The sequence below is a fragment of the Salvelinus sp. IW2-2015 genome, linkage group LG8 (genome assembly GCF_002910315.2).
Source record: "Salvelinus sp. IW2-2015 linkage group LG8, ASM291031v2, whole genome shotgun sequence".
Classification (NCBI taxonomy): domain Eukaryota; kingdom Metazoa; phylum Chordata; class Actinopteri; order Salmoniformes; family Salmonidae; genus Salvelinus; species Salvelinus sp. IW2-2015.
In genome coordinates, this window is record NC_036848.1 from 10,653,925 (window position 1) to 10,673,768 (window position 19,844).

The 19,844-nt window shown below is 42.4% G+C and overlaps 1 protein-coding gene across 3 annotated transcripts in view; it reads right to left on the reverse strand.

The window, feature by feature from the left end:
• The window catches only part of LOC111967388 (platelet-derived growth factor receptor beta-like), a 43,502-nt gene extending 23,677 nt beyond the window's left edge, over window positions 1-19,825 (reverse strand). For 2 of the 3 annotated variants that reach the window (XM_023992363.2, XM_023992360.2), the window contains exon 1: window positions 19,485-19,824. The gene's annotated coding sequence lies outside the window, so the exon portion shown is untranslated. Of the gene's footprint in view, window positions 1-19,484 lie in introns of all 3 variants that reach the window. The other variant, XM_023992362.2, reaches the window with a different exon arrangement.
• Between the last annotated feature and the right edge of the window lie 19 nt (window positions 19,826-19,844).

A 19,844-nucleotide genomic window follows, 5' to 3' on the forward strand; every position in this document is an offset into this window, starting at 1 on the left:
GCGGGAGATGTTACTAAAGGGGCCTGGTAGTGGACTATATGGGGAATGTTACTTAAGGGCCTGGTAGTGAACTAATGGTGGAATGTTACTAAAGGGCTGGTAGTGAACTATATGGGGGAATGTTTACTAAAGGGGTCTGGTAGTGAACTATATGGTGGAATGTTACTAAAGGGGTCTGGTAGTGAACTATATGGTGGAATGTACTAAAGGGTCTGGTAGTGAGTTATATGGTGGAATGTTACTAAAGGGGTCTGGTAGTGAACTATATGGTGGAATGTTCTAAAGGGGTCTGGTAGTGAACTATATGGTGGAATGTTACTAAAGGGGTCTGGGATGACTATATGGGGAATGTTACTAAAGGGGTCTGGTAGTGGAACTATATGGTGGAATGTTACTAAAGGGGTCTGGTAGTGAACTATATGGTGGAAGTTACTAAAGGGTCTGTGGAGTGAACTATATGGGAATGTTACTAAAGGGGTCTCTAGTGAACTATATGGTGGAAATAGGTATCCTAGACATATTTTGTTACTTTAAAGGCAGAGATCAATATGGGTCAAAGGTGGCATGGCTCATCCCTCACTGACCACATACAGCCAATAACAGAGCAGGAAAGTATTCCTGAATAAACACTTCATCATAATCTTGGAAGACAGAGGGAGAGATCTAGAACATAGAGAATGTGACGGAAGCAGGGAAGTAGGGGTGGAGGGGAGGAGGAAAGGAGGGGTGGTTATTGTTGTGGTGGAAGTGCGGGGGGGGGTTAAGGGGTGCAGCAGCAGACGTCTGGAAACAGTTAAGGATAGATCACAGGCCTGTATGCAGGACGAGGGTGGGAAACAGAGAGAGGTTGGATGAAAGGAGCCTTGGGAAGAGAGGCAGGAGAAGGATGAGGATGAGGAAAACCTTTGAAGGATTCAGTGGATAAAATAATATATATTCAAAATTATTTGGGGCACTAAAATGTGTTTATTTCTATTTTGAACTGGATGACTGAAAGTGTACTATTAAAGGCATGTGTAGTAAAACTTCTCCAAATTCTAATCTAATCATGATACATTTGTGGCACAAAGCAAACTTTCATTAATTGTCCCATACATTATATTCAGGTTGAAATACTGTAAATGTATGAACTGTTCTGTTAGAAGTAAATAACAGAATCATAAAATTCTAACGTGTGTTAGTTTGCTTGCTGTAAAGCTTACTGTAAACCACTTTGGGTATTGTAGCCTATGAAAGGTTCTAAATAAATAAGATTAATTTCTTATAATGTTAAATCCCCTGATTACCCAGCTAACAGTTAATCGAACATAGATACAGTGCATCTTTAGAGCTTGAAGCCTGTGTAAAGAAACTAGCACTTCCATTCCCCAAACTGAAACTCTTAAACTATTCCAACATGACTTGTACATTTCCTCCACAATCCCCATCACCCTGATTCTAGGCTAGTTAGAGCCCCGTGTCATGTTTGATTGATTCCCGTTTTAGTTTTTTGTTGTTGTTCTCTCACACACTCTCAGGCTCATGGGGATGCAGAAACAAACACACACACACACAACACACACCACACACAACACACACACACACACACACACACACACACCACACACCACACACACACACACACACACACACACACACACACACACACACACACACACAGTTCACCCCCTATGTGTCACTGGTGTACAGTACAGTTCAAGTTCCCACAGTGTTCATGTGAAACGTTCCCAGGCCCGCTGATCCACTGGGGACGGTGGCAGGACCACCAGGGCCCAGAGGTCACGCCGTCCCAGAAGGCCATGCGTCACAACACTCAGAGAGCGACTGGCTACCCGGGAAACCACACATGATTATTTATGAGCACAAGTCACCTCAGTGTCACAGATGAAGATTGTATGATGATGAGTGTCAAATCTGGTGACAGCAGTGCACGTGTCACTTGGTTCACGGAGTCAACTCTGATTATAGTTATTATGACAGTGATTAATAACGTCAGAGAAATTGTAATTTCTGCCAGTTTTGATCTTGTTTTAGGTGTTACAGTTTTTTACAATCACTTTGGCACWAATTTCAGAACCTTGTGGTAATTTTTCAAATCTCTAGACACAAAACTCAAAACGGTCATCACGTGTAACACAGGCTGTCCAATGTTCAAAACATTGCATTGTGCATTCATATCTTTAAAGAAACCTTGCACTTGCAGAATCATTGGTTCAAATAACTCATTTATCATGAAATACCATAAGAACATTCATTTAGATTACCCACACACAAGATACCGATAGTTTCACTATGTAGTTGTTCGTACAATCATTAAATATTGTAGTACAAAATATGTGACACATGTTTCATTATGCTACTACACGTAAATACATCACTGTAAAAGGACTAGTAGAGAGAATACTTCAGACACAGTGGAATCATTGAACAAAATATGAAATGTATTAATGAAATACAATAAAATCACAACATAGGTTTCTTTGAATCAAAGCAAAAATAATTAGCTACAAAAAAGAAAAAAACTACAGTAAAACGTCAACTGCAGTGTTCCTCACCTGACTTACTGTAAAAAGCTAAACAAAAGATTGATTACTGTACTTCTATATTTTCCTCAACCCTGTCTTGTGGATTTGGCCATAGGTTCTCATCCACATCACAATGGATGATTTCATTAGCCAAACATCTTGGGAAGAATCTTCGGGCATGGCGAGTCTGCCGTGATGTCATTGCATGCATCATCCATGGCCTGGAGAAGGGCAGCTTGTTCGTGAGGGCGCCTATCATATACCTTCCACCTCCATGTGGAGATAAATCCTCAATCGGGTTAAGGAAAGGAGAGTATGGGGGTAAGTACAGGGTGGTAAGTTGTGGTTGGGCCTGAAACCATGCTTGCACCATTTGAGCATGGTGGAACCCGACATTATCCCACACAATGACATAGGTCATGCCATCAGCTCTACAAACCTGATTTTGCTCATCAAGGAAGGTTAAATTCGAACAGCGAATCATGTGGATGCCTGCAACTCAATATATAGAGTCTATAGAGTAGAGAGCTTTAGATGTTGTTCGACCAAACATTAGAACAGGCAAGATGAGTAATCTAAGCAACTTTGACCATGGTATGATTGTTGATGCCACACATGGTGATTCCAGCATCTCAGAAACAGCTGCCCTCCTGGGATTTTTATGCACTACAGTCTCTAGAGTTTACAGAGAATGGTGCGATAAACAAAACACATTCAGTGAGCGGCATTTCTGTGGGCAAAAACACCTTGTTAATGAGAGATGTCAGAGGAGAATGTCCAGACTCATTCAAGCTAACAGAAAAGTCACAAATGCTCAAATAACAGCTGTTTAAAACAGTGGTGTGCAGAATGGCATCTCTTAATGTACAACACCATTAATAATTCAGGCTGTTGTGGAGGCAAAAGGGGGTCCTACCCAGTACTAGATATGTGTACCTAATAAAGTGGCCGGTAATGTCAAATCTGAAAACATGGTCTGGAAAAGTGGTACATGGGACCATAGAAACAGTGTCTGATAAAGAATGATGATGAAATATTACATCCATAGATAATGTAGTCCAATTGGTTCATGTTCCACGGTAATTGGTGTCAATGGATCTCGTTATCCTGAAACTTTCATGATCTAAACATGGAATATTGTTTGTCAGTTTCCATAAAACTATGCATTAAGAGTAATGCAACAGTCACTTATCATTTTGAGCAGTTGTATCAATTGATAGTTAGATCATTGTTATGAAATAAATAGACAGTCATCTCAGATGTAATGTGTGAATTCCATTTTGAAATGGTGATACTTTGATGTTATGTTGTGTCATTTTGAACAGGTGATTTTAGTTCAATGAACAAATGATCTTAGCTTTATGTGCATTGTATCCGAGCAATTGGAAAAAGTGTTAGAGTTTTGAAAAATTTGCATTTTGATCATTGGTTGTGAGTTTTGTGTATAGAGTTATGAAAAATGACATCAAGGTTCCGAAATTAGTGCCAAAGTGATAGTAAAAAACTGTAAAAGGACTTCAGAGGTAGGGGGGGAGTGGACATGAGAAGGGTGGTGTGTTCCCTGGTGGTCCAGTGAGGACGTTGGTTTGAATGAGGGTCTTTGAGGACGAAATTGACCAGTAAACCCTAAGGAGCTGACAGGGACAAACCATCTGAGATCAGAAGGCCAAAACATCCCAGTGGAGAGGTCTTTAGAGTGGGCATCAGAGGTGACCCTTAGGATAGATAATCACTCTCACTGCTTGTGCTTCTGGGAAAGACAGACTGCATCAGGGACTCTGTGGTTTTATACAATGAGACTGTGAGACTGTGTAAGAAGATACACATGTGCAGTGTAGATCCTCTGACCCTCTCATCACGCTTCATAATGCTTCATAAAGCTCCATTCCTCACTCAGAGGCTTGACCTGGACATACAGTTGAATTCGGAAGTTTACATACACTTAGGTTGGAGTCATTAAGTTGGTTAGGACATCTACTTTGTGCATGACACAAGTAATTTTTCCAACAAATGTTTACAGAGAGATTATTTCACTTATAATTCACTGTATCACAATTCCAGTGGGTCAGAAGTTTACTTACACTAAGTTTGACTTTAAACAGCTTGGAAAATTCCAGAAAATGATGTTATGGCTTTAGAAGCTTCTGATAGGCTAATTGACATAATTTGAGTCAATTGGAGGTGTACATGTGCATGTATTTCAAGGCCTACATTCAAACTCAGTGCCTTTTTGCTTAACATCATGGGAAAATCAAAAGAAATCAGCCAAGACCTCAGAAAATAAATTGTAGACCTCCACAAGTCTGGTTCATTCATGGGAGAAATTTCCAWAYGCCTGAAGGTACCACGTTCATCTGTACAAACAATAGTACGCAAGTATAAACACCATGGGACCACGCAGCCGTCATACCGCTCAGGAAGGAGACACGTTCTGTCTCCTAGAGATGAACGTACTTTGGAGCGAAAAGTGCAAATCAATCCCAGAACAACAGCAAAGGACCTTGTGAAGATGCTGGAGGAAACAGGTACAAAAGTATCTATATCCACAGATTAAACGAGTCCTATATCGGCATAACCTGAAAGGCCGCTCAGCAAGGAAGAAGCCACTGCTCCAAAACTGGCATAAAAAAGCCAGACTATGGTTTGCAACTGCACATGGGGACAAAGACCGTACTTTTTCGAGAAATTTCCTCTGGTCTGATGAAACAAAAATAGAACTGTTCGGCCATAATGACCATCGTTATGTTTAGAGGAAAAATGGGGAGCCAAAGAACACCATCCCAACCGTGAAGCACGGGGGTGACAGCATGTTGTTGTGGGGGTGCTTTGCTGCAGGAGGGTCTGGTGCACTTCACAAAATAGATGGAATCATGAGGAAAGGAAAATTATGTGGATATATTGAAGCAACATCTCAAGACATCAGTCAGGAAGTTAAAGCTTGGTCGCAAATGGGTSTTCYAARTGGACAATGACCCCAAGCATACTTCCAAAGTTGTGGCAAAATGGCTTAAGGACAACAAAGTCAAGGTATTGGAGTGGACATCACAATGCCCTGACCTCAATCCCATAGAAAATTTGTGGGCAGACCTGAAAAAGCATGTGCGAGCAAGGAGGCCTACACTCCTGACTCAGTTACACCAGCTCTGTCAGGAGGAATGGGCCAAAATTCATCCAACTTATTGTGGGAAGCTTGTGGAAGGCTACCCGAAACGTTTGAACCAAGTTAAACAATTTAAAGGCAATGCTCCTTAACACTAATTGAGTGTATGTAAACTTCTGACCCWCTGGGGATGTGATGAAATCTGAAATAAATAATTCTCTCTACTATTATTCTGACATTTCACATTCTTAAAATAAAATGGGGATCCTAACTGACCTAAAACAGGGAATTTTGACTATGATTAAATGTCAGGAATTGTGAAAAACTGAGTTTAAATGTATTTGGCTAAGGTGCATCTAAACTTCTGACTTCAACTGTAGGTATGTGTATATATACAGTGTGTATGTATGTATGTATGTATGTATGTATGTATGTATGTATGTATGTATGTATGTATGTATGTATGTATGTATGTATGTATGTATGTATGTATGTATGTATGTATGTATGTATGTATATTATTTTACTGCTCTAGGGATGTAATTATTGTTTCGATAACCTTATTTACTATTACGTATTGATTAACTTTTTATTTACATTTTTTCACTCTTTATGTGATCCGCAATGCAGAGAACRCCGGAAGAAGAATAATCATTTAATTACCACAGTGAATTACTGTAATGTTTGTTTATGTGTTAGTTAATCCCATAAGGGATGGGTTGCCAATTGGCGATTTGACACGAAAATACAATTTCATTAATTCATTCATTCGTTCATCTGCAGTTGAACCAGTTGATCCCAAAGGAGATGGATAAAAATACATTGACTTGGACCATAGTGACTTGATGCACATGAAGCAACACTGTTGAGTAACTTTTGGACAATGGGCAGCATAGTGAGGTCACAATCACCACACTAACCACAATTGGAATCGTACAATCTTGTTGCCATTAGGGAGGTATGAGTATTTTGGTATTTTATTAGGATCCCCATTAGCTGTTGCAAAAGCAGCAGCTATACTTCCTGGGGTMCACACAAAATATGAAACATGACATAATACAGAACATTAATAGACAAGAACAGCTCAAGGACAGAACTACATAAAAATATGTAAAGGCACACATAGCCTACATATCAATACATACACGCAAACTATCTAGGTCAAATAGGGGGGAGGCGTTGTGCCGTGAGGTGTTGCTTTATCTGATTTTTGAAACCAGTATATTTATATTATTATATTATTTGAGCAGTATGAGATGGAACAGAGTTCAATGCAATAATGGCTCTATATAATAATGTATACCTTCTTTAATTTGTTCTGGATTTGGGGACTGTGAAACGAACCCTGGTGGCATGTCTGGTGGAGTAAGTGTGTGTGTCAGATCTGTGTGTAAATTGACTATGCAAACAATTTGGGATTTTCAATACATTCATGTTTCGTATCAAAAGAAGTGATGCAGTCAGTCTCTTCTCAACTTTTAGCCCAGAGAGACGGGCATGCATAGTATTTATTTAATTCCTCTGACTACAATGAAGAGCAAGACGTGCCGCTCTGTCCTGGGCAATGTGCTGCTTAACTAGGTCTTTCTTCGCAGCACTGGACCACATGACTGGACAATAATCAAGATTAGACAAAACTTGACCTGCAGAACTTGCTTTTTGGAGGGTGGTGTCAAAAAAGCAGAGCATCTCTTTTTTATGGATAGACCTGTCCCCATCTTTACAACCATTGCATCTATATGTTTTGACCATGACAGTTCACAATCTAAGGTGATGCCAAGTAATTTAGTCACCTCAACTTGTTTAACAGCCACACCATTCATTACCAGATTCAGCTGAGGTCTAGAATTTAGGGAATGATTTGTACCAAATACAATGCTCTTAGTTTTAGAGATGTTCAGGACCAGTTTATTACTGGCCACCCATTCCAAAACAGACTGCAACTCTTTGTTAAGGGTTTCAGTGACTTCCTTAGCTGTGGTTGCTGATGTTGTATATGGTTGAATCATCAGCATACATGGACACACATGCTTTGTTTAATGCCAGTGGCAGGTCATTGGTAAAAATAGAAAACAGTAGAGGGCCTAGAGAACTGCCCTGCGGTACACCACACGTTACATGTTTCACATTAGAGACGCTTCCATTAAAGAAAACCCTTTGAGTTCTATTAGATAGATAGCTCTGAATCCACGATATGGCAGAGGTTGAAAAGCCATAAGACATATATTTTTTCAGCAACAGGTTATGGTCAAAAATATCAAAGGCTGCACTGAAATCTAACAGTACTTCTCCCACAATCTTATTATCAATTTATTTCAACCAATCATCAGTCATTTGTGTCAGTGCAGTACATGTTGAGTGTCCKTCTCTATAAGCATGCTGAAAGTCTGTTGTTTGTTTTTTGTTTACAGAGAAAGAGCATTGTATTTGGTCAAACACAATTTTTTCCAACAGTTTGCTTAGCAAGCTTATAGGTCTGATGTTAGAACCAGTAAAAGCTGCTTTACCACTCTTGAATGATGACACAATTATCATTCGTTTCCATGGTAAGCAATGTTCCTTCTTCATTGTGATGCTACAATTGAAGGGTGTTATCAGGCTTGAGTAGCCAAATACAGTGATCTAGTACTTGATRTCCCATTCCCCCATTGGCCATGGGTGAAGAAAAGTGTTTGCATTAGAGATGTCATAGTAATCCCCATGCAGAATAAACTGTGTTCCCAGAGCGTAAGCTTTCCCAGGGATGCTGGTATTCCCAGCATTCATTACTAACCCCACCACACTCAAAGTGTCACCCCCCCATCCCCCTGACATGGAAGATGGTTCGGCCCAACCCCACCAGGGAGCATGCAGGCGGCCAGGCCCACGCACAGGCCAGGATACAGTTAGTGTGTAAACTGACTTCCCTAAAGCAGCCTTTAAACTTTCTGTATCTCTGGGGATTATCTATATATACTGGGCTGTGTTTGAGTTAGACATCTGGCAATGATGTTGCAGTCAGTATATGATGAGGTGGGAACCACTTTCCCAATCACATTTGCAAATGAGCGTTTTCCTTACTGAGTGAGTGTGTCCCGAGGGGAAGCGGGAGGCAGTGTTTGAATTTTTTTTTAAATAAGACGTCCAATAACAAAAGACAGAAATGTTTCCAAAAAAGCTTCTCTGAGCACATCTGGAGAGCCTTGACTTCCTGTATGGGGAAACATGCAGCCCTGTGTGGGTGTGAGGGGGTGATGAATCAGTGATGCTGCAGACCACCAAGACCACTGGCCAGACACATAACACAGGCCAGAGACTGAACACAGCACAGGCCAGAGACTGAACACAGCACAGGCCAGAGACTGAACACAGCACAGGCCAGAGTCTGAACAGAGCACAGGCCAGAGACTGAACACAGCACAGGCCAGAGACTGAACACAGCTCAGGCCAGTGACTGAACAGAGCACAGGCCAGAGGACTGAACACAGCACAGGCCAGAGACTGAACACAGCACAGGCCAGAGACTGAACACGGCACAGGCCAGAGACTGAACACAGCACAGGCCAGAGACTGAACACAGCACAGGCCAGAGACTGAACACAGCACAGGCCAGAGACTGAACAGAGCACAGGCCAGAGACTGAACAGAGCACAGGCCAGAGACTGAACACAGCACAGGCCAGAGACTGAACACGGCACAGGCCAGAGACTGAACACGGCACAGGCCAGAGACTGAACACAGCACAGGCCAGAGACTGAACACAGCACAGGCCAGAGACTGAACACGGCACAGGCCAGAGACTGAACACGGCACAGGCCAGAGACTGAACACGGCACAAGAAAACTAGAGACAGAGAGAAGCACAAAACAAAGGACAACACAGGTTGAAACAGACAAATGAACACATACCAACGTGAAAACTCGAAACAGGACAACACAAGGGACAGAATATGAATCAGATCAAACACATTGTGGAACAGAAGAACAAGAGATACCTCAACAATGGATTGAACACAACCTCAGACGTTACAAACAAAACAGAGAAGTGACACGCTTACAGGCCGAACACAGTTTATGATACAATACCACAAAGACAGGAGAACAGTACAGAACAGAGAACAAACACAAAGCTTACTGTCTATCCTCAACACGTTTACAGGACAAGAACAAAGCAAACCTCTCTAACTTTGTGGTCACCTTTTTCCATTACAGAACTGTGCAGTGATATAACTAGTGTAGTGGTCAACAGTATGACTAACAGCAAAAACTATACAGTACATGGAGGGGACAACTTCCAAATCACAGAACTAATAGTAGCATACGTGTACACATCATTGTCATCCCCCAGCTCTTTCTGGAGCCCTCTTGAGATAACAGAGTCAGTCTCTGACATTGACCCTAAAGCAGGCCCTTGGCATGGTCTGTGGGAAAAATGTTTATCCAGAGTGTCCTTGTTAAAATAAACCTCTTTTTTTATCATTCCTCACAGAGGAACTCAATCCCCCTGAGACAAGACTCCTGGTCTCCTAGCATCTGAACCACAATGAACTGCTTCCATCCTCCCTCTCTCACCTAACGCTGCCTCAACCTAAGTCTTATCCTCTTTGACTTTCCCACTGGGCACAGACATTATTTCAACATCTAGTTTCGATTAAATTTGGTTGAGTTTTCAACTAACGTGAATTCCACGTGAAATCCACCACGTCATTGGATTTAGGTTCAAATCGGCATTCCCTGATGTCGATGACTTCTTGCAAATCCAATTAGTTTTCCACGTTGATTCAATGTCATCACATTAACTTTTTGTTGTGAAATGACATGCAAACCAAGTTGATTCAGCCAGTTTTTGCCTAGTGGGTAAGGAGAGACAGTAAAACGAAGGTCTGACATGCCCAAACCCACACCCAAAATAGGGAGATTTTTGTGTGAGATTTCAGTCCAGATATATAGTATCTTCAGCATGCTATACATACTGTACACGGCAGTACATTTCATCTACTGTGGCACTGGGTGTGTGGTCTATACAGTACAGTACCTCACTATTCTCACAGAGAATTTCCCTGTGCTGTAGGACATCCAAACKTGTAGTATATTCAAGGTTAAAAAAGTATTTTTTATTTCCACTTAAAAATGTCAGACTTGATTTGCCCTGACGGAAAATGTATCAACCCCTACAAAAATGTCAGTTAATTATAATCCACATAATAATTCACATTTTCCTGTACTGTACTGTATAGGTACTGTACTGTATAGACCACACACCCAGTGCCACAGTAGATGAAATGTACTGCCGTGTACAGTATGTATAGCATGCTGCAGGATTGTTTTCAAGCTGTGAGAAATGAGTCAAATGAACATACAACACCTGTACCATAACCACTCTGTCAGTCTGTGAGAGGGGCTATAAGTAACACTTCTGGTGTAGGACCATATTCCATCCATAAATGTAGTGTGTAAACAATATGTCACTGGAACACAGATGTATTCTATTGCAGATACATCTACATGACAGTTGTTTAACATTCTTGAATTGACCTATTTCTACAAGTGACGCATTTATTATTAGGTTTGCACTTTGGGTTTGATCATGGCTGTAAGAACAGCTTCAGAAGTGCCAGACGACACAGACTAAATCAGAAAGACTTCACCATCGCGGAAATAACATAMATTTTTCGCACTTCTGAAACTTGTCTGACACTGTGTCGCACTGTAACTTGTGTTTATAGGACCAACAACACCTGATTAACTCAGCTCTACAAGCCTAATGGATCTTAGCTTTCCAGCAATTATACTACTGACCCTTTGGTAAAGGTCACACAGATAATCTTCTATAGACTAACTGTTACAGTGCAGTGTTCAGACCCTTGAYTTTATTCAAATTTTGTTACGTTACAGCCTTATTCTAAAATTGGTTAAATAKTTTTTTCCCCCTCATCAATCTACACACAATACCCCATAATGACAAAGCAAAAACWGTTTTTTCGAAATTTCAGCAAATATGTAAAACAACAACAACTGAAATATCACATTTACATAATTATTCAGACACTTTACGCAGTACTTTGTTGAAGCACCTTTGGCAGCACCTTCTCCCATTCCTCTCTGCAGATCCTCTCAAGCTCCATCAGGTTGGATGGGGAGCGTTGCTGCACAGCTATTTTCAGGTCTCTCCAGAGATTTTCAATCGGGTTCAAGTCCAGGCTCTGGCTGGGCCACTCAAGGACATTCAGCGACTTGTCCCGAAGCCACTCCTGCGTTGTTTTGGCTGTGTGCTTAGGGTCATTGTCCTGTTGAAAGGTGAACCTTTGCCCCATTCTGAGGTCCTGAACGCTCTGGAGCAGGTTTTCATCAAGGATCTCTCTGTACTTTGCTTTATTCATCTTTGTCTCGATCCTGACTAGTCTCCCTGCCACGGAAAAACATCCCCGCAGCATGATGCTGCCACCACCATGTTTCACCTTAGGGATGGTGCCAGGTTTCCTCCAGACGTGAAGCTTGGCATTCAGGCCAAAGAGTTCAATCTTGGTTTCATCAGACCAGAGAATCTTGTTTCTCATGGTCTGAGAGTCTTTAGGTGCCTTTTGGAAAACTCTAAGCGAGCTGTCATGTGCCTTTTATTGAGGAGTGGCTTCCGTCTGGCCACTCTACCATAAAGGCCTGATTAGTGGAGTGCTGCAGAGATGGTTGTCCTTCTGGAAGGTTCTCCAATCTCCACAGAGGAACTCTGGAGCTCTGTCAGAGTGACCATGGGGTTCTTAGTTACCTCCCTCCCCCAATTGCTCAGTTTGGCCAGGCGACCTGCTCTAGGAAGAGTCTTGGTRGTTCCAAACTTCTTCCATTTCCGAATGATGTCGGCCACTGTGTTCTTGGGTTCCTTCAATGCTGTAGACATTTTTTGGTACCCTTCCCCAGATCTGTGCCTCAACAAAATCCTGTCTCTGAGCTCTACAGACAATTCCTTTGACCTCATGGCTWGGTTTTGGCTCTGACATGCACTGTCAACTGAGGGACCTGTCTATTTATGGTCCCACAGTTGACAGTGCATGTCCACTCAATTGAATTTACCACAGGTGAACTCCAATCAAGATRTACAAACATCTCAAGGAWGATCAATKGAAACAGGATGCATCTGAGCTCCATTTCGAGTCTCATAGCAAAGGGTCTGAATACTTACGTAAATAAGGTACTTCTGTTTTATAAAAACCTGTTTTCGCATTGTCATTATAGGGTATTGTGTGTAGATTGCTGAGAATTTGTATTTATTTAATCCATTTCATAATAAGGCTGTAACGTAATAAAATGTAGAAAAAGTCAAGGGGTCTTAATACTTTCCGAACGCACTGTAACTTCCCTCTCTGTACAGTATGTGTACTACAGCTTCTGCCAAGATGTCTGGACCTTCATKGCACAGGTGGTAGTGTGGTAGTGTGTGCTAGGGACGTTGATTCATGCACCACTCCAGCTGTTCCCCCTAAATCACAACATTACTATCAAAGTCCAAGATGCAAATTGAATGAGACATTAGAGGAATGCAAAGAAACTGATATGTTAACAAAAAGTCCCTTGCTCTAATTTTTCCCCTTCTCAAAATTCACCGCAGTGGTGTTGGATTATCATGGGTAAACATATCTGGTGTCTGAACTGAAGGGCCCTACCGCAACAGAAGTGTGTCAGACTTGTTGTTTGGGAAGCTGTGGGTTCAGGCTAGCTCCTATATAAATGAAGCTGTAAATGCTGTCGAGAAGGCTGGGGAGGGGAGGGCACCGCCAGAAGAGGACTGGCCACCCCTCATAGCCTGGTTCCTCTCGAGGTTTCTTCCTAGGTTTTGGCCTTTCTAGGGAGTTTTTCCTAGCCACCGTGCTTCTACACCTGCATTGCTTGCTGTTTGCGGTTTTAGGCTGGCTTTCTGTACAGCACTTTGAGATATCAGCTGATGTAAGAAGGGCTATATAAATACATTTGATTTGATTTAGAGTAGAGTAGAGAGAGAGAGTAAGTAGAGGAGAGGAGAGGAGAGGAGAGAAGAGGGGAGGGAGGGAAGGGAGGAGGGAGGAGAGGGAGGGAGGGAGGGAGGGAGGGGAGGGGGGAGGGAGGGAGGGAGGGAGGGAGGGAGGGAGGAGGGAGGGGAGGGAGGGAGGGGAGGGAGGGAGGGAGGGAAGAGGGAGAAGAGAGGGAGGAGCAAGGAGAAGGTAGGAGAGGAGAGGAGGAGGAGAGAGAGGAGAGGAGGAGAGGAGAACGAGAGGAGAGAGAGGAGAGGAGAGGAGAGGAGAGGAGAGAGAGGAGAGAGAGGAGAGAGAGGAGAGGAGAGGAGAGGAGAGGAGAGGAGAGGAGAGGAGAGGAGAGGAGAGGAGAGGAAGGAGAGGAGAGGAGGGGAACCTGAGAGAGGAGGAGGGGAGATGAGGGGGTTATGGTAAAACCAGTGTTTAAAGGGGTGCTAGTCTTCAGATGTGGCCGACCGTTTGATATCTGATTAATGATCTTGTTTGCGACTCATTTGAAAAACTAAATGAAGGAAAGGCTTGAAAAGCATTAACAAGGAAAAAACATACAATCTATCTATCTATGCTATCTATCTATCTCTACTATCTCTCTATCTATCTATCTATCTATCTATCTATCTATCTATATCTTCTATCTATCTATCTTATATCTATCTCACTCATCCTATCTATCTACCTACTATCTATCTATATCATCTATCTATCTATCATATCTATCACTATCTACTCTCATCCCTCATCTATCTATCTATCTATCTAATCTATCTATCTATCGTTCTACTCTATCTAATTATCTATCTATCCTATCTATCTATACTACATCTACTACTATCTATCTATCTATCTATCCTATCTCTATCTATCTATCTTATCTATCTATCTATCTATCTATCTATCTATCTACTATCTATTATCTATCTATTATTACTACCCTCTATCTATCCTACTTCTCATCCTATCTATCTATCTATCTATCTATCTTCTATCTATCTATCTATCTATCTATCTATCTATCTATCTATCTATCATCTATCATATCTTCTATCTATCTATCTATCTATCTATATACTGTATCTTCTCACTTCCAATGGGACATCCACATTTGTGTCTGTGAGGCCAGCCAATGATATAATGTTATAAAAAGACTAAGGGCAGAGTTCCAGTAAAATGACAACTGAAACCTTAGTGAAATCTTCCCACTCAGAGGACAATACTGGATGTAGACACTGAAATAACCCCAGCCTCTCCACTCTTACACCCTCACCCCACTTCACTAAGCCACACCCCATCTGGCAAGGCAAACACCCCACCCCAGCCAAACACTGTAAAGGAATAGCAGACCCCCCCACCTATACAACTTCCCCTGCCCGTGAGAAATAAAGGACACCTACACACACACCCCCTCAAAATAAAGGAAGAAAAGAAACAGATGAATACAATTACAGCTCTGACTGGCTTTAATTCATCAGTTTTCCATGGCAGCTTCACAACACAAGGGAAGAAGGAAGGAAAAAGAGGCGAGAGAGAGAGAGGAGAGAGAGAGAGAGAGGAGAGGAGAGGAGAGAGAGGAGAGAGAGAGAGAGAGAGAGAGAGAGAGAGAGACGAGAGACGAGAGAAAGGAGATGAGAGAAAAAAGTTAGCCCAGTTTTTTAGTTTGTGCATCACAGCAGCTTTAGTCTCTGGTGCAACTGATTTTCATTAGAGACATATTAGTAGGTAGTGAATTTTTTTTTTTTTGTGTTTTAAATGAGATACTCATATAGTGGTTATTTTGTTTTTCCATCCTAAAGTCAAAGCGTTATTACTCTGTACAAAGTCTTATTTACTCTGTAACAAAGCCCTTATTACTGCGTGAACAATAGCCTTATTATTGTAACAAAGCTTATTTTATCTCTGTAACAAGAGCTTATTACTCTGTAAACAAAGCCTTATTTCTCTGTAACAAGCTTATTACTCTGTAACAAACCTTATTACTCTGTAACAAAGCCTATTTTTTTTTTAAATATGTTTTATTTAAATTGAACCTAAATTCTTATTACATGACTGCCTACCCGGCCAAAACCCGGACGACACTGGCCAATTGTAGCCGCCCTACGTGTGTAGTGAGGTGCGTACTGGCGTCAGAGAAGTCAGGCGGCAGGAAGAGCGAAAACTGATTTACAACGGTGTCGTTTGATATCCATAAACACCGTCACAGAACAAAACACAATAAATGGGTAACAAAACCGGTACAATACCAGCATACCGTTGCATAACACTACAAGAAACATTAACCGACAAGGACATGGGGGAACAGAGGGTTAAATAACAATTGTAATTGATGGAATTGGAAACAGGTGTGATGGAAAGACAAGACAACCAATGGAAAATCAAAAGTGGATCAGCGATGGCTAGAAGGTCGGTGACTTCGACCGGCGAAAGCGCTGAACAAGGAGAGGGACCAACTTGGCAGAAGTCGTGACAATGGGATTCGGCAGAATGTGATACAGCCTGGATCCAACCAGGAATGTAGTGAGGCCTCTTGCACTGAGAGGCAGTGCCTTAGACGCTGCGCCACTGGGAGTACTCTGTCGTTATTCTCATCTGTTACAAAGCCTTATTATTTGTTGCGAGCCTTATTACGCTGTAACGAAGCTTTTATGACCCTTCTATTTCTAATGTCCTCCTCCACAGCTGCATAGCTGGCAACACCTCTCTCATATATGATGCAGCTGCTTCTCTTAGTGTTGTTGTGTGGAGTGGGACAGAAAGGAGTGGTCATTGTGGCCTAGTGTTCTAATGACTCTGTCAGTGGAATGTTAGTATGAGAAGGAGGGAGAAGGAGGGAGTAGGAGGAGGGAGGGTGGAGGAGGAAGGAGGAGGAGGAGGGAGGAGGAGAGAATGAGGAGGAGAGGAGGGAAGATGAGGAGTAGGAGGAGGAGGGAGTGAGGAGGAGAATAAGGAGGAGGAATGAGGAGGAGGAGGAAGATGAGGTGGAGGCGTTGGTTTGAGTAGCGGGCTCTGGCCTTACTGGAGTCAGAGTGGTATCTCTTAGTCCAGAAGTATGAAGGTGATACATAATGAATCAATGGATGATTGACTGCTGGGAGATGATTGATAAATTCTTTGTTCTGAGGATAACAGGAAGATGAGGCTTGCAGTGTTGATCTCTACTGTAAGGCTCTTGTTGGAGTAAAAGTTTAAATGGCAACACTTAGAGAGAGAGAGCTAAATGCCAGGTGGWAAAGCCTTTATTAGTACCAATATCTAAACAGCATTAGTGTCTGTGCTTGATTCTAAACAAGTATGGCTTTGACTGAAAAATATCAATCACTGTATAGACAGCATGGGGCTTATTCAATTTGCTGCAAAACTTGTAGCTATAAGTTACCACACTGGTACTTCAGACCATATGGGTCAGTGTCTGTGAGCCGCCTGTTGAAATAGATACACTGCATGTCTTCTGCATGGCCATAATGTAAAGCACATTTCTCAGTTTAGCTGGTACGCAGGGAGTACTGCTCTGAGAGCCAGGACACAGCTGATGACCAATGGGGGAGGGGAGAGGAGAGGAGTGGAGAAGAGGGGATGGGAGGAGAGGGAAGGGGTTTAGAGGAGGGGAGAGGAAAGGGAGAGAGGTGAGGGGAGAAGGGAGGGGAGGTCTGTACACTCTTAGAAAAAAGGGGAGCAAAAGGGTTCTTCGGCTGTCCCCATAGGATAACCCTTTTTGGTTCCAGGTAGAACCCCTTTTAGTTCCAGGTAGAACCCCTTKTGGGTTCCATGTAGAACCCTCTGTGTTGCAGGTAGAACCCAAAAGGAAACCAAAAAGGGTTCTTCAAAGGGTTCTCCTATGGGGACAGCCAAAGAACCCTTTTAGGTTTTAGATAGTACCTTTATTTTCAAAAAGTGTAGTACTACATCAGAGCAGGGAGAACTCTCTCTCTCCCCAACATACCAACCCCCTGACACACTGTAAGAAAAAATCCCCACAACACTCAAAACTTGTCTTCATTTTAACTTCTGGATGTTTTAGAATGTGAGAGAGAATAGATTTAGCATAGGTTTAACATAGCATGTTAGTGATAAACTGCTCTAAGATAGAGGAGAATTATAAAACAATACATTAAAACATTCATTCTAAGATAATATGGACACAATTCTTTAAGATGCATGCAATAAATATCCCAAAGTCTCGTGACAAGATGGTTACCCAAGATAAAGAACAGTACATCAAAGAGGAAGGGAGACATAAAACATGCTAACATCGGTTCTATCCAACGGAACCATTTGCATTACTGTGCTTGAGTGTTGTCTGTTTGTGGCACTACTACGTAAACTGGCCCATGCCAGAGCACCGGCATACCAAACGCTTAGAGCACATAGTCATAGAACAGCAGTCTCAGGAGGACAACATCTGTTGGATGACAGAGTAACATGCCACACATGTTTGTGTTACGAGAAGAGATGACTACTATAACCCTGCAGTATGTCATATGTATGCCAGCTCAGCAACTGAAACCTCCACAGTGATGGGGTCTGTGGGGATGAGTCAGAGAGCAGTATGTTCCTATGAATGTCTCTTCTATGGTCGGATGACACAGATACAACTCACTGGTTTGCAAGAGCCATATACGCTCACCACGAACGAAGTTTAAACTACGTAGTACACTTATTAACATGAAGACCACTTTATTGGTCAAATGCACACAAGGTCCAGACAAAATGTGACTTCCGCTTTTAACCCAACCCCTCCAAAAGATACRCACACATACACACACCAGAGGAGGCTGGTGGAAGGAGCTATAGGAGGACGTGCTCATTGGAATGGCTGGAATAGAATAAATGGAACCGTATTAAACACATCAAACATATGGAAACCATACGTTTGAGTCCATTMCATTCCAGGCACTACAATGAGCACATCCTCCTATAGCTCCCCCCACCAGCCTCCCCTGCCACACTGGGCTCCCGGGGAACACTATGTGGTTTAACAGCACAGAGTTGTCTCCTCAACTGAAGACTGAGGACTCCAATGAAGTGAATGATGCTATGATAATGCTCCATGGCTGTCAGTGGCTCCCCTGTGTAGCTATGCGTACAAGATTGATTATGTTAAGGTCATTCACACAGGGATGCAGGGCACCAATGGGTCCCTGGTGGGGACCGGCGCTTCACCAAGGGTGAGTTGAGAGAGCTGTACAAACAGCCCCTTTAGCACTAACGCACAAAGTGGCCAAGGTACACAGTGTRTGTGTTCGTGTGTGTGTGTGTCGGACACCCCGGGACTCCTTGTCAAGCRTATCGTCTATAGTGAGAATGTAAACATTGTTAAAGTTCCGTGGCGGTGACAGACAAGCAGACATGTGTACAGAGATGCTCCACCATGTTGTAAAATACCTCTACAACCAAGGTGTTGTTGACTCAGGTTTGTCACTCCATAGACATTCAAATGTGTAGAATGTGCATACAAGTGTAAGCATCACAAACATACCCCCCCCCCCCTCAACACACACACATTCACAAGGGTGTAAGACATTTCATGATATTAAACAGACATTTCGGTATGCACAATTCAGCAAAAATAAATAATTATCCTTTGACAATCATTGTACAATAAATATGTTTTAAGAAGAGATGTCATTATCCAGCTGTGGACAGCTACAGTACAGTAGTGCATGACTGAGGTGACTGAGGTGACTGAGGTGACTGAGGTGACTGAGGTGACTGAGGTGACTGAGGTGACACACATTAGTTGGATTAGTTCTAATGGGATCTCTGTCTCGACTGATTTAATTTACACTTCCTTCATGTCCAGTAAATCAGTCTCTGTTATAGCTGTCAAACATGTGTTAGTCAAGGTGAGAAAACTGTAAAGAGCCAACAAGACGGGACATCCTCTTACCTTCAGTGTATCAGTTCTCTGCTGTGTCTTGGCTCTTAAAACATGATCGAGTCTCTGTTAGTGTCTCTTTTTCTCTCTCCCTTTTTTTTCTCTCTCCCTCTTTTTCTTTTTCTCTCCAACGCTCTCTCTACCAGAGAAGTGCTCTAGCCGGCGGTCAGTCGCCTTCTGAGGACGGAGTCTCCAGCCAGTTGTGTTTTTAGGGGTTGGACTAGATCCCTCTGAAGTGCAGGGCTGTAGTGTTGTGGGTTAGAGTTACTCTCCAGTGTCCTGGGAGTTCCACCGGAGGAGGGACCACTCTGAGCTCTCTGGTTACATAGTCACATCACAGGGGATCTCCTCTGCTCTGCTCTGCTCTGCTCT